This window comes from Schistocerca nitens, chromosome 9 (genome assembly GCF_023898315.1).
Source record: "Schistocerca nitens isolate TAMUIC-IGC-003100 chromosome 9, iqSchNite1.1, whole genome shotgun sequence".
NCBI lineage: Eukaryota > Metazoa > Arthropoda > Insecta > Orthoptera > Acrididae > Schistocerca > Schistocerca nitens.
Window position 1 is genome coordinate 38,245,083 of NC_064622.1, and position 13,097 is coordinate 38,258,179.

Here is a 13,097-nt window from a genome sequence, read left to right on the forward strand (position 1 = left end):
ATTTAGTTTTGATGCATCTACCGCTTTGACATAAGACCAAAATTTCTTAGGACTTTCTGCCAAGTCAGTACATAGCATTTTACTTTCGAATTCATAGAAATCCTCTCGCATAGCCCTCCTCACACTAAATTTCGCTTCGCTTAATTTTTGTTTGCCTGTAAATATATGGCTATGTTTATGTTTGCTGTGAAGTTCCCTTTGTTTTCGCAGCAGTTTTCTAACTCGGATGTTGTACCACAGTGGCTCTTTTCCATCTCTTACGATCTCGCTTGGCACATACTCATCTAACGCATATTGTACGACGGTTCTGAACTTTGTCCACTGATCCTCAACACTATCTGTACTTGAGACCAAACTTTTGTGTTGAGCCGTCAGGTACCCTGAAATCTGCGTTTTGTCACTTTTGCTACACGGAAAAATCTTCCTACCTTTCTTAATATTACTATTTACGGCTGAAATCATCGATGCAGTAACCGCTTTGTTGTTCAGCGACGGCAAATAAAACTAGACGAATTGAGGACATACAAATTGCGTTTCAAAGAAAAAACTATTTACTTCTATCTTTTTTTTCTGATGAGTGTTAAGCGTAATCTTGGAAGGTGCAATTAAATATACCTAAATGAAAGGGCCATTACCAACCTGTTTTACGTAAAATTCAATTGTGAGCTGTCTTAAAGTTATAATTATCACATATAAAATCAAAATCGTGTAACACTTGATTAACATCGTCAGCGAATAGAGGACTATTTTTCTTTGAAATATTTCACTCGATTTCTGCACTAGAGCTGCAGGATCGCAAAATTAGGAACATTGGTTATAAGAACTGTAAGTTCGACAAACGAAACCTATTAACGTCGAACTGCAGTGATGGGAAGGCTTGCGAGCCTCACTGCTGCAGACCGCCCTACTTTATGTTCGACAACATCGGAGGTGACTGTGTAGCGGCCAGACTGTCGTTTGTTTCCCATACGGTGATATCAGTCTTTGCGGTAAATACTCGAGCTATGGTTAGGTTATGGTAACAACAGCGAACAGGGCTTTGCTATTTTGGTACTGTGAATGGCTCAAAGCAAGGTGAAACAATAGTTCGTCGATAGAACTTTCACACACAGTGTCAGTCCTATTAAAAGCGTAATTGTAATACTGCCGAGTCATCGAATAATACTAAAATATACCGTCGTTTCGGCCGGTCTGCTGTGGTCTTCCTAAAGGCAAAGACTCTCTAATTCGGCTGGAACGTCGGTATATTTTAGTATTTCAAGTACTTTACAAGAAGATGCGACAATATACCGAAAGACGCAAGACATCGAGCTCTCCTATACGATTCAATGATGCTGCTACCACCTTGGTTAAAATATTGTGGAGGTAAAACAGCCCCCAGTTCGGATCTCCGAGTAGGAGCTACTTAGCAGAATGCTCTTACGAAAAAAAGGTCATTATATGTGTCAGAGCATGAAACGTTAGATCCTTAATTGGGCAAGTAAGTTTCAAATTTGAAAAAGATGGTTAGCTTAAATTTGGATACGGTAAAATTTAGTGAAACGTAACCTCAGAAAGCACAGAATTTCTATTCAGGACAGTAAAGTGCTGTCAATAAGAAATCAAATAGGAGTAATGCAGGAGTGGGAATAATAATGAATAACAAAATTGAGATAAGGTTCACTACAATGAACAACGCGGTGGATGCATTATCGTAGTTCGTTAAGAGAAATGACAGTTTGTAACGGAGACTAGAATTCGATAGCAGGAAAACAGACGAGGAAAAAGCTAAAAGGAATAAAATTAAAGAACGTGACCTGGGGAACAGGATTGAAACGGGAAGCCGTCTGATATAATTTAGACTGAGGGCAATTTAATCACCACAGACAATAGATCTAGGAATCCTAGAAGAACGTTGACTATGTAGAAGAGACCTGGGACACAACTGAAGTTTCCAGATAGATTATATAATGGTGAGGTAGAAAATTAGAAACGAGATTTTATGCCGCAATTTTAAGCTGCAGAACATATTCGCGACCAGATGTGGAGTCTGCCCGTAATTTATTGTTCAGCAACAGCACATAAAATTAAACAAATTGAGGACATACAAATTGGATAAGTTGAATGACCCTGAAATCATTGCGTTTCAAAGTAAAAACTATTTACTGAAACTGAGGAAGTAAATGCAATATCAGATGCATCGGTAGTAAAAGCAAAAGATGATCGAGTAGGCAAGAGGAGAAAGACTAGAGACACCCCTGTATAATAACGCAAAATATACGAGGTGTGGTTCAAAAATGGCTCTGAGCACTATGGGACTTAACATCTATGGTCATCAGTCCCCTAGAACTTAGAACTACTTAAACCTAACTAACCTAAGGACATCACACAACACCCAGTCATCACGAGGCAGAGAAAATCCCTGACCCCGCCGGGAATCGAACCCGGGAACCCGGGCGTGGGAAGCGAGAACGCTACCGCACGACCACGAGCTGCGGACTACGAGGTGTGGCTAGAAAAAAACCGGACTAGTACTGGTGAAACAATAAAACGATTGCAATAAGGCTGAAAGTCGCGTGGCCTGTCACGTGACTCTCGCTCCGCCTACTGCTCGAGTTTCATCTGCCTCCTGCACTCAGTCTGCCCGTGGCGTCTGTTTTAAGTAGATGACGTTTTGTCTGTGCGTCAGAAAATGTTGAGTGCACAGAAAGAACAGCGTGTTAACACCAAATTTTGTTTCAAACTAGGAAAATCTGCAAGTGAAACGTTTGTAATGTTACAATAAGTGTACGGCGATGATTGTTTATCGCGAACACAAGTGTTTGAGTGGTTTAAACGATTTAAAGATGGCCGCAAAGACACCAGTGATGACACTCGCACTGGCAGACCATTGTCAGCAAAAACTGATGCAAACATTGAAAAAATCGGTAAACTTGTTCGACAAGATCGCCGTTTAACAATCAGAGCAGTGTCTGAGTTAACAGGAGTTGACAAGGAAAGTGTCGAACAAGTTTACCGATTTTTTCAATGTTTGCATCAGTTTTTGCTGACAATGGTCTGCCAGTGCGAGTGTCATCACTGGTGTCTTCGCGGCCATCTTCAAATCGTTTAAACCACTCAAACACTTGTGTTCGCGATAAACAATCATCGCCGTACACTTGTTGTAACATTACAAACGTTTCACTTGCAGATTTTCCTAGTTTGAAACAAAATTTGATGTTAACACGCTGTTCTTTCTGTACACTCAACATTTTCCGACGCACAGACAAAACGTCAACTACTTGAAACAGACGCCACGGGCAGACTGAGTGCAGGAGGCAGATGAAACTCGAGCAGTAGGCGGAGCGAGAGTCACGTGACAGGCCACGCGACTTTCAGCCTTATTGCAATCGTTTTATAGTTTCACCAGTACAAGTCCGGTTTTTTTCTAGCCACACCTCGTAGACTTCAAATGTTGAATGGAGGACATAACCAGTTGTTTCCTAACGGTGCGTCTTGACTTCCAGCGGGGCCGCGACCATGCTGTAGGGGCGTCGTGATAATTTTACAAATATAACAACTGGGCTTATTTGCTTTTGAGTAAAGGAACAACGAGTACGCTAATACAGGTATCTATAGGTCCGTCATGTAAGTGTTTCTACTACTGCAGCTTGCTAGATGGCAGTAGAATCATACCACCGACTCATTTGTTTGTATTTAGTAAAAACAGGTTTGAAGGTAGTTTGTCGAATGCAAATCGTTTTTAGGTGTTGTTCGTCTTCTGTGATACACTATGTGATCAAATGTATCCGAACACCTCCAAAAACACGTATTTTTCATATTAGGTGCATTGTGCTGCCACCTATTGCCACAGGTACTCCATATCAGCGATCTCAGTAGTCATTAGACATCACGAGAGAACAGAATGGGGCGCTCCGCGAAACTCACGGACTTCGAACGTGGTCAGGTGATTGGGTGTCACTTGTGTCATACTTCTGTACGCGATATTTACACACTCCTAAACATCCCTAAGTCCACCGTTTCTGGTGTGATGATGAAGTGGAAACGTAAAAGGGCAAAGGGCACGTACAGGCCGACCTCGTCTGTTGAGTGACAGAGACCGCCGACAGTTGAAGAGGGTCGTAATGTGTAACAGGCAGACATCTACCCAAAACATCACACAGGAATTCCAAACTGCATCAGGATCCACTGCAAGTACTGACAGTTGAGAAAACTTGGATTTCATGGTCGATCGCCTGCTCTTAAACCACGCTTCACGCCGGGAAATGCCTAAAGACCCCTCGCTTTGTGCAAGGAGCGTAAACATTGGACGATTGAACAGTGGGAAAATGTCGTGTGGAGTGACGAATCACGGTACGCAATGTGGCGATCTGATGGCATGATGGGGGTATGGCGAATGCCCAGTGAACATCATCTGCCAGCGTATGCCATGCCAACAGTAAAATTCGGAGGCGGTGGTGTTATGGTGTGGTCGTGTCCTTCATGGAGGGGGATTGCACTACTTGTTGTCTTGAGTGGCACTATCACAGCAGAGGCCTACATTAATGTTTTAAGCACCTTCTAGCTTCCCACTGTTGAAGAGCTATTCGGGGACGGCGATTGCATCTTTCAACACGAAAGAGCACCTGTTCATAATGCACGGCCTGTGGCGGAATGGTTACACGACAATAGCATCCCTGTAATGGACTGGCCTGCACAGAGTCCTAACGTGAATCCTACAGAACGCCGAATTGGTGCCAGGCGTCACCGACCTCTCCTTAGTGCAGCAATCTGTGAAGAATGAGCTGTCATTCCCCAAGAAAACTTCCAGCACTTGATTGAACGTATGCCTGCTAAGGGTGGGCGAACACCATATTGAATTCCAGCACTAGTGATGGAGGGCGCCACGAACTTGTAAGTCATTTTGAGCCAGGTGTCCGGATACTTTTGATAACATCGTGTATGCGTTTATCAGCTTTCAAGGTCGGTAAGAGAACAATTTTCCACATAACCGACGTATATTCCCCCATCCTCTCTTCTTCCCTCAAACGTTAGTTGTCATTCCTTGGGCTCAAATGAATGTAGTTTGATTTTTAAAAAAATTTATTTAAAAAAACGAGAATGCTTTCCCTAAAATTAAATGAAACGACAAAAAGGTACTTCACAAAGTTGCCTGCCGTGCAACAAAGAGCAATTAACCTCAGACCATAGCGGAAAACCATATTTTACGAGAAGTGAGTCAACATCGAAGTAGCTGGTAAGTGTACCTCTGATGGACAATATTAGTCGTCTAATGCTCGATATGGTGGGCGATATTAACGCTAATTTCGTTGGATAGCTCGAAGTTAGTTGAGAGTTCGTTACTAGTTGGATGAAGCTCCAGACAATGTGCGCAAGCAATTTGTTACGTGCTGCTTACACAAGACAACAAATTTCACGAAGATCTTGTTTCCAGCCGGAAAATATCTCTTAAAACGAAAGAAACAGGTCTCTATGAAATACTACATCTATGGATGAAGACAGTGTTAACTGGGAAAATTGTTTAGGCGTTCGTACAGGTGGAGATCGTAGCAGGGCTGGCAGTTAGGCCGGATTGTTAGCTCTGATGCGTATACAGATAGCACAGTGTTTTATTCACCGAGAAATAAGTACCCTTTTTCATTTCTTTCGAATGTGAAGTCTATTTACTCCACTCTTCGAGTAGGATGTCATGCGCTGTAGGAGCCGTCGACGTTTGTGTTGATGTCGAGGGAGCCATGGACCCAAAAGATTTGAAAACCACTGAAACAAAAAAAAAAGGATCACAGCTTAAAAAAATTAAGGAACGTACAAAATTACTAGAAGAGAAATGCAAAGCATTAGAAACATGCGTCACTAATGGAAAGAGATTCTTGATAAAACTACATTAAAAATCATTGGCGAAAAGCGGAGCAGCTAAATGAATATCAAGAGCTTTTATGGAATTTGGGGCTGACAGGTGGAAGGAATATATACTGAGGACACTACACATGTGAATGTTTCATTCAATAAAATTTTTCTAGATTTGTGACCTCATTGTCAATATAAACAAATTTCTCAAACAACAACTGGAGATTTAGACGGCTGGAGGTGTTCCGATTCCTCGTTTCATAATGAACAGCCGAGGTTCCGCAACCATGTGTATAAAGATGCACTTAAACAGAGAGAAAACATATTGGTCTTCCCCTGGTACGATAAACGGGGTGTCCAGGAGGAATGGCCATATTCGTGGACTAGACAGGAGGGGTCATTCGAAGAAAAGACTCTAGAATGCATGCCTTAAGGGCTATGAGTACTTCTCAACCTCCGATACTGTGAAACAAATGTCTTCTACTGTAAGCTCTTTGCATTCCATATTAAGAGGGTTGATTGTTGGAATCAAAACAAGAAACAAACGTCCAGTAAAATGGTTCAAATGGCTCTGAGCACTATGGGACTTAACATCTGAGGTCATCAGTCCCCTAGAACTTAGAACTACTTAAACCTAACTAACCTAAGGACATCACACACATCCATGCCCGAGGCAGGATTCGAACCTGCGACCGTAGCGGTCACGCGGTTCCAAACAGAAGCGCTTAGAACCGCGTCCAGTAAAGATGTGCTCTAAAGTCGGTACGTTAACAGTCATGAGTACTTACAGATCTTCGCTAGTGAGTTTCGTCCGACTCTTTTCACGTGAATTTGATGCTCAAGACATGAGCCTCAAACCACTAATGCACGATTTTCGTGTTGAAAAATGGACACTTTTCCTACTCTACTAGTCCATGCATCTACGTAAAAGTACTAGACGAATTTCGCTATCTCGACGATTGTAAAGGATATAAATTGCAGACTGGTAGCAGTAAGAGAAGTTATACCTAAAAGAAAAGGAATATTTTAACACCAGATACAAACTAAAGTGTTCGGAAGTTTTATCTCAAAGCAGTTGTTTGGGGCGTACTTTTGAGTGGAAGAGAATCATGGACGATAAACAGTTGAGACAAAAAGAGAATAGTAGCATTTAAAACATGATGCTACAGTAGAATGCTGAAGGTTAAAGCATGACTAGATCGAATGACTGGTGGAGAAGAACTGAAATGAACTGTGGGAAGTAGCGTGGCAGAACTTGGCTACAAGAAGGGATGGTCCGAAAGACACGTCCTGAAGCACACATCCTCAAGCACTATCGAACAGCCAGTTTGGTTGTAATGGCATTGTTGATTAGGGGAAGAAGTGAGGATGGTGGCAGGATGGAGGCTTCTAGAGGAGATTCAAAGTTTGACTACAGTTAGCCAGTTCAAGTGGATGTGGATTACATGAAGATGTAGATGAAGAGTTATTCGGGAGATAGACTAGCGTGAAGAGCTGCAACCGGTCGTCAGGATGATGACCGAAAACAACGACGAGTAGTCTAATAATAATAATAATAACAATAATAATAATAAATATTCATAATTATCATCTACTTCATTACGCTTGGTTTAATAACAGAAATGAATGTGGAACACATCTGCACGCATCACCAATGAAACACCGAGGAGAAGATAAAAACAGATTCCTGGACCAGAAAAAAACAGCCCATAAAATGCGTGTTTCACCATCAGCTGCTTTTGTTTTGAACCCAAATGTCGATCGGTTTCAGTCATGGACCATCGTCATGGATAATGGTTAAAATGGTTTAAGCCACAACATTACATTTTTCGTTACTTAAATAATTTGTAGAGCATGCCATGAATATCAACATACGACACAGGACTTTTAGAAGCAAACATACTAATACGAAGTATGCAGAGACCAGTACTTGTCTTGAGTACTGCTCCGTGTGCTCTCGTACCAGGTGTGCACAGGGCAGTAGTGTACTTTAAGTAATGACAAATGTAATGTTGTGGTTTAAACCATTTTAACCCTTATCGGTGAAGATGGTCCATGATTGAAACCGATCAATATTTGGGTTTGAAATAAAAGCAACTGATGGTCAGACATTCATTTTATGCATTACTTGGCGGCTATTGATACTAACCTTCCAAAAATGTTTAAAAGATATCCTTTGTCATCCCTACAGTCCCGGTTTTTGCATTTTCGAATTCATTTTGACGACTTTTAACTAAATAGAAGTAGCTGAAACTTTCGGTATGTATTAGCGCAGATGACTTTCTACTTTCAATTGTAAGCTAATTTCAGTTGTAAGTGGTAAATTGTACGAGTTTTTGATTTGATTCGTGATAATTAAAGCTTTAAAAATAGTAAGTTAAATTTTATGCAAAATAACTCTGTTTTTGTTCATTTTACTATCATTGGTGACTGTTTTGATTTATTTTCGTGTGGTCACAGAACAAAATTTGGCAACACATCACCTCGTGGTAAACGCGAATGTAGGAGACAAGACCATCAGTAAGGATTTGAAACCGCATAGTGCACAAGAACAATGCCTCATAAAACAATAAAACAATGTCATGTGAATATGCTCACTTGTGGAGTTGATATGCCACTACTATCGCTTGAGCCTTTGTCCCGCATTTAGCGCGGAGTTGGCGTGGTTAAATCGGATATGGTATGTAAATGTGAAGGGGTGGCCGGATGCCCTTCCTGCCACCACCCCATACACCCCAGGGACGGAATCAGAGTACCCCATCTGGCTGCGTCCAGTGTAAATCATGGAGAAGTGCGGCTGTGCTTCAAATGGCTGCGAGTCGTGTAACTGAGGCGGGGCGTGGGGACCAGCCCGGTATTCACCTAGAAGGATGTGGAAAACCGCCTAAAAACCACATCCAGGCCGGCCGTCACACCGGCCGCCGTCGTTAATCCGGCGGGCGGATTCGATCCGGGCCCGGCACGCCTACCCGCTCTCGGCTAACCTGGCGGTTGGAGTTGATATACCACTATAAATTTAAATTTTTTCATAACATAGACATCAGGAAGGAGTGCGTAGTATTTAAGGGAAACGCATAACGGTAGAAAATTACAGCATTTCAACACAAAAACGGCGTTTTGCTCGTATACAGATATTTGTCCTGTATCTCTCAGTTCTCTTCAGTTTCAAGAAGACGTCATTCGCCATCTTGTAAGCCTCCATTACCATCTCCCCTTCCCCCCTCACCCATCCCAAAAAAAAAACCTACGTGAAGGCGTCTACATTTCTGACGATTAGCTAACAGCACTGTCTTACTTTCATTGAAGTGCAAAGCCATGATCTGGATAGAAAATAGACACAGATTGCAAAGCTAACACGTGAGCAGTCTCCCCATTCACTGCACAGTCAGCCTTGAGCGTCTAGGACGGGCTCGGAATACTCCTAACCAGCCATTAAAGTTGCCGGCCCGTTGCGCGCCTGCAATGCTGTTACGCCAGGTTGGCGTCTTGTCAACACCTGAGCGGTGCGCGGAGGAAACACGAGTCCCTGGGAAGACGTCCTGCGACACCTGACACCACCAGTAGCCCGGCGGGTGAATCAGCGCGCGAAAAGGCGGCACTGTGCATCGCTGCGAACTCTGACTGGATCAACAGGACGTGCGCAGCACGAAACCCGCTGACTGGAATTTGACTCCCCTCGGTTAGACTGTTATGATTAGCTGAGGTAGAGGGTAGCGTTTGGACTTAACAATGATTGCCAGTGAGTCTCACCACCTCACCACATGCAGGCTACTTAATTCTTGCATTCCTAACTGACCTGCGTATTTCCTCCTGTGGTTCTCCTCCATCTTAATCCAAAAATTTAAGAGTGAGGAGACGTGAGACGTGAAGGAACTTAGGATGAAGTAGAGATGACCGTAGGGTAGTGAACGGGAAACAAGAAGGAACGAAGATAGTTGTAGGAAGACGAATGGAAGCAGATCTCGGAAAATATGAAACGGAAACTGGCTGGAGACTGACTTTCCTCTCCCCACTCATGTGGTTCTTCTGTCTGCGTCAGGGAGAAAGGTGAACTACGGGAAGCTTTCCGGGAGCTCATGGAAGAGCCGTATTAGTCTAAGTGTGCTCTCATACCGACAGGTTTCAGCACCTAGATCACACTGCTTGTCCCTTGATGTCCATCAGAATCGAGGCGGCGGTCATGTAATCAGAGCAGGAATCAGGCAGCGTTCAGTCACCACACCAGTGTGGCAGTTCAGACGTAACTGATGTAGTAACAATGATGATATATTATGATCACCGGTTTTTATTGTTACAGCAAGTAAAAACAGTAGTAAACTCAATAATTTATAAAACAACTGACCATCGAATTACTGCGTACTGTCGACTGAAGATTTCTGAAGGTGAAGGAGGATACAATTGCCTTACTGCATAGTGATGAAAAGACTATTCAGTTATCTATGCTCAGATCACGTTCAGGTCATAATACCGTGAGCTGAGCTGTAAATATATTATGAAATCAGTTTCATTTGAAAATTATGAACCGGTACAGTTATTTTTGCCTATTTAAGAGTACTTCTATTCGAGGAACTTAGTAAGAATCCTACTTCGAATCTGCTTTCCAAAGGGCATCATGCACCAAATTACATTTGTCGGTAAGACACACTGTACAACGTCAAGCCACGCACATGTAGTGTAATTTTCAATTTGCGTCTACATGCAAGGATCTAGAGAATAGAGCGTAAGTATGCAGACCAACAAAATCTGTCCAGCGCTTTCGAGGGGCTGAGAGCAATACTATCCAAACGAATCATTCCCGTCAGAGGAGTAAGCACAATCTACGAGTACGTATTGTTGTATTTATGTAGGGACAGTTGCACTTAAGCAGACTTCTTTAGCTGTGGAAGGAAACCGACTCTGTTTCACATCGTAAAACAACAGGAACGTATCCTACACAGCTAGATAACTTTATTACAGTGACTCCCGTCTATTAACGGCCACAACAAAGCCACACATGAGTGTAGGAAACGGGCCGCTAGTGACAAAATGAAGGGAAAATTTCTAAGAATAAGTAAGTGCATTTTGTGTTTAGAGATATAAACTACTGAGCACTTGAAAAGAAAACTCTAATAAACATTCACTTACTGTTAACAAATACTGACAGTCAGAGGAACCACACAACTTGCAACGTGGCGACTGGCATCAGGAAACAAAACAGATGTAGCTAAATTTACAGTGTGTGCTTAATAGTTTCTCTCTCTCTCTCTCTTTCTTACTCCCTGTCCCTCACCCTCTCTCCTCTCTCTACCCCCCTCTCTCTCTCTCTTTCTTTTAGTTGCAGGTAGACATATAAAGTGTATTAAAAAGTTGTGCCAATTTCACTTAGGCTGTATTTATTTTAATTATTACGTTTTCGACATTTTTTAGGTTTTTAAGCCATTACTTCCTGTTTAAATAAATACGGAATTCACTTAACAAATTAATGACTGTAGTACGAGCTATGAAGAAGATTTAAAGTTCTGAATTTACATGAGCGTAGGAAGATGAGGGCTTATTTTGTGTTGAGAGATCCTATTAGCCTCTATGCTAAAAACTGCAAATTGTAAAAGAAAACAAAGAATACGAAAAGTTCAGATTTCGCTGTAATGTACTTCATGATAATGTGAAAATGCAGTAACCAGTTGCCTGTCATAGCTAAGATAAATGGTACATTAATTTCAGGCATAGTTTTAAAAGGTGGCAATACCTGTGACAGCTAAGATTGCTCCATACAGCTATGCTATGACCTCAGACATTAAATCACATTGCCGCCTTATGAATTCAACCAGAATTCATATTATAATTCCAGGATTAAAGTCCTTTAATGGACTGAAATTCTTCGTGTTATACATAAGTTTGCCCATGAACAAACAGCCTTTCGAAATTACCTAAACTAATGGAATATTAGGTAGAAAGCTGCATTTCATAGCTCATCAAATTATTAGAAGGAACTTAATAGAACGTAAAATTATGACCAAAATGTTCAATCAAGCTACTGCTGTTTATCGATGCTTCTGCTCCTACAGAAAAAACGGGAGCATTGAGGATATAAATCGCATTTTGTCTTGCCTGACACCTTGTAACAGAGAGCGTGAATTGCAAAGTTCTCAGCAGCTGCAACCTACCGTATGCTCCGTATAATACGCATGGAAGGAGAAAAACAAGATGTTTTCTGCCAGTGGCAGTTTATCGTGTTAGCAGTTCTGCTAAGTACTGAAGTATTCAGTAAACTGTAATCGCATCTACTATGAGCTGAGGCAACGGATAAGTGAGCACACATTGTTTGAGCATTAGTGTCGTTAGATAAACGACTATGGGAGAAAAAATAAGAAAAGATAGGCTTGGAACTAATGCACACTTTAATTCGAGAAAAGGTGAGAAAGTTTACAAGTAGAGATCATATGTGTGGCACGGAAGTGTATCATATATTTTGAAAACCAGAAAGAGGGACACAAATCCCTGAAGTATTATTAACATGTTCACTCTGGCTTTGAGAATTGTGTTTCTCGCTGTGGGGCAGTGGTCATGTTTGTAAGCCATACACCACTATTTTGATATATTGGTCTTTTATTTTCAAAGTGGCGTAACTCTATTCTGCAAAAAAAGGACAGATCACGTTAAATATGTTACACTGATCACAAAGTATGTCGTATCTCATTTGTTCAGAAATAGCTATCTTTAAATGTTCACACAAAATTGTATTCGCAGCTGTTTTTGCGCCTGGCTAATAGGTAATACATCATACCTTGGTGCCCTACTGGTAGCATAATTTGTAATGTCCACCGTAAAGCTCCAGTATCACATGCCACCCGATGGATTATCTACTGTGAGCCACTGGTGGCACGCAGGTCCCGATTGGACGATCTAACGTGAGCCACCGGCCATACAGACCGGCGTCAGTGTCATAAATGATCAGAAAAAGCCTTGAAACAGACCTAAACTTATGAAGGTATACTGAAAAACCGACACTCATCCTTGTACACTGAACAAAGCCTCGATCAGGACAAGGAAGCCTAACAATGTGTACAATAGGAAAATGTCTGCAAAACTGAAAAATCAAATATGAAATAATTTCGACAAAGAATCTCTAGGAAGCAACGCTCTCACCATAAATTCTTGGATGTTGCAGCTTAGACGTAGCTATCTCGGCAAGGCACAAGAAAAACGCTTTTGAACTTGACAAACAGCAGCATATCACTTGTAGTACTGACTGACGCAACGGTCAGTGGGAGTGAAGTGAAGACAAACCAAGA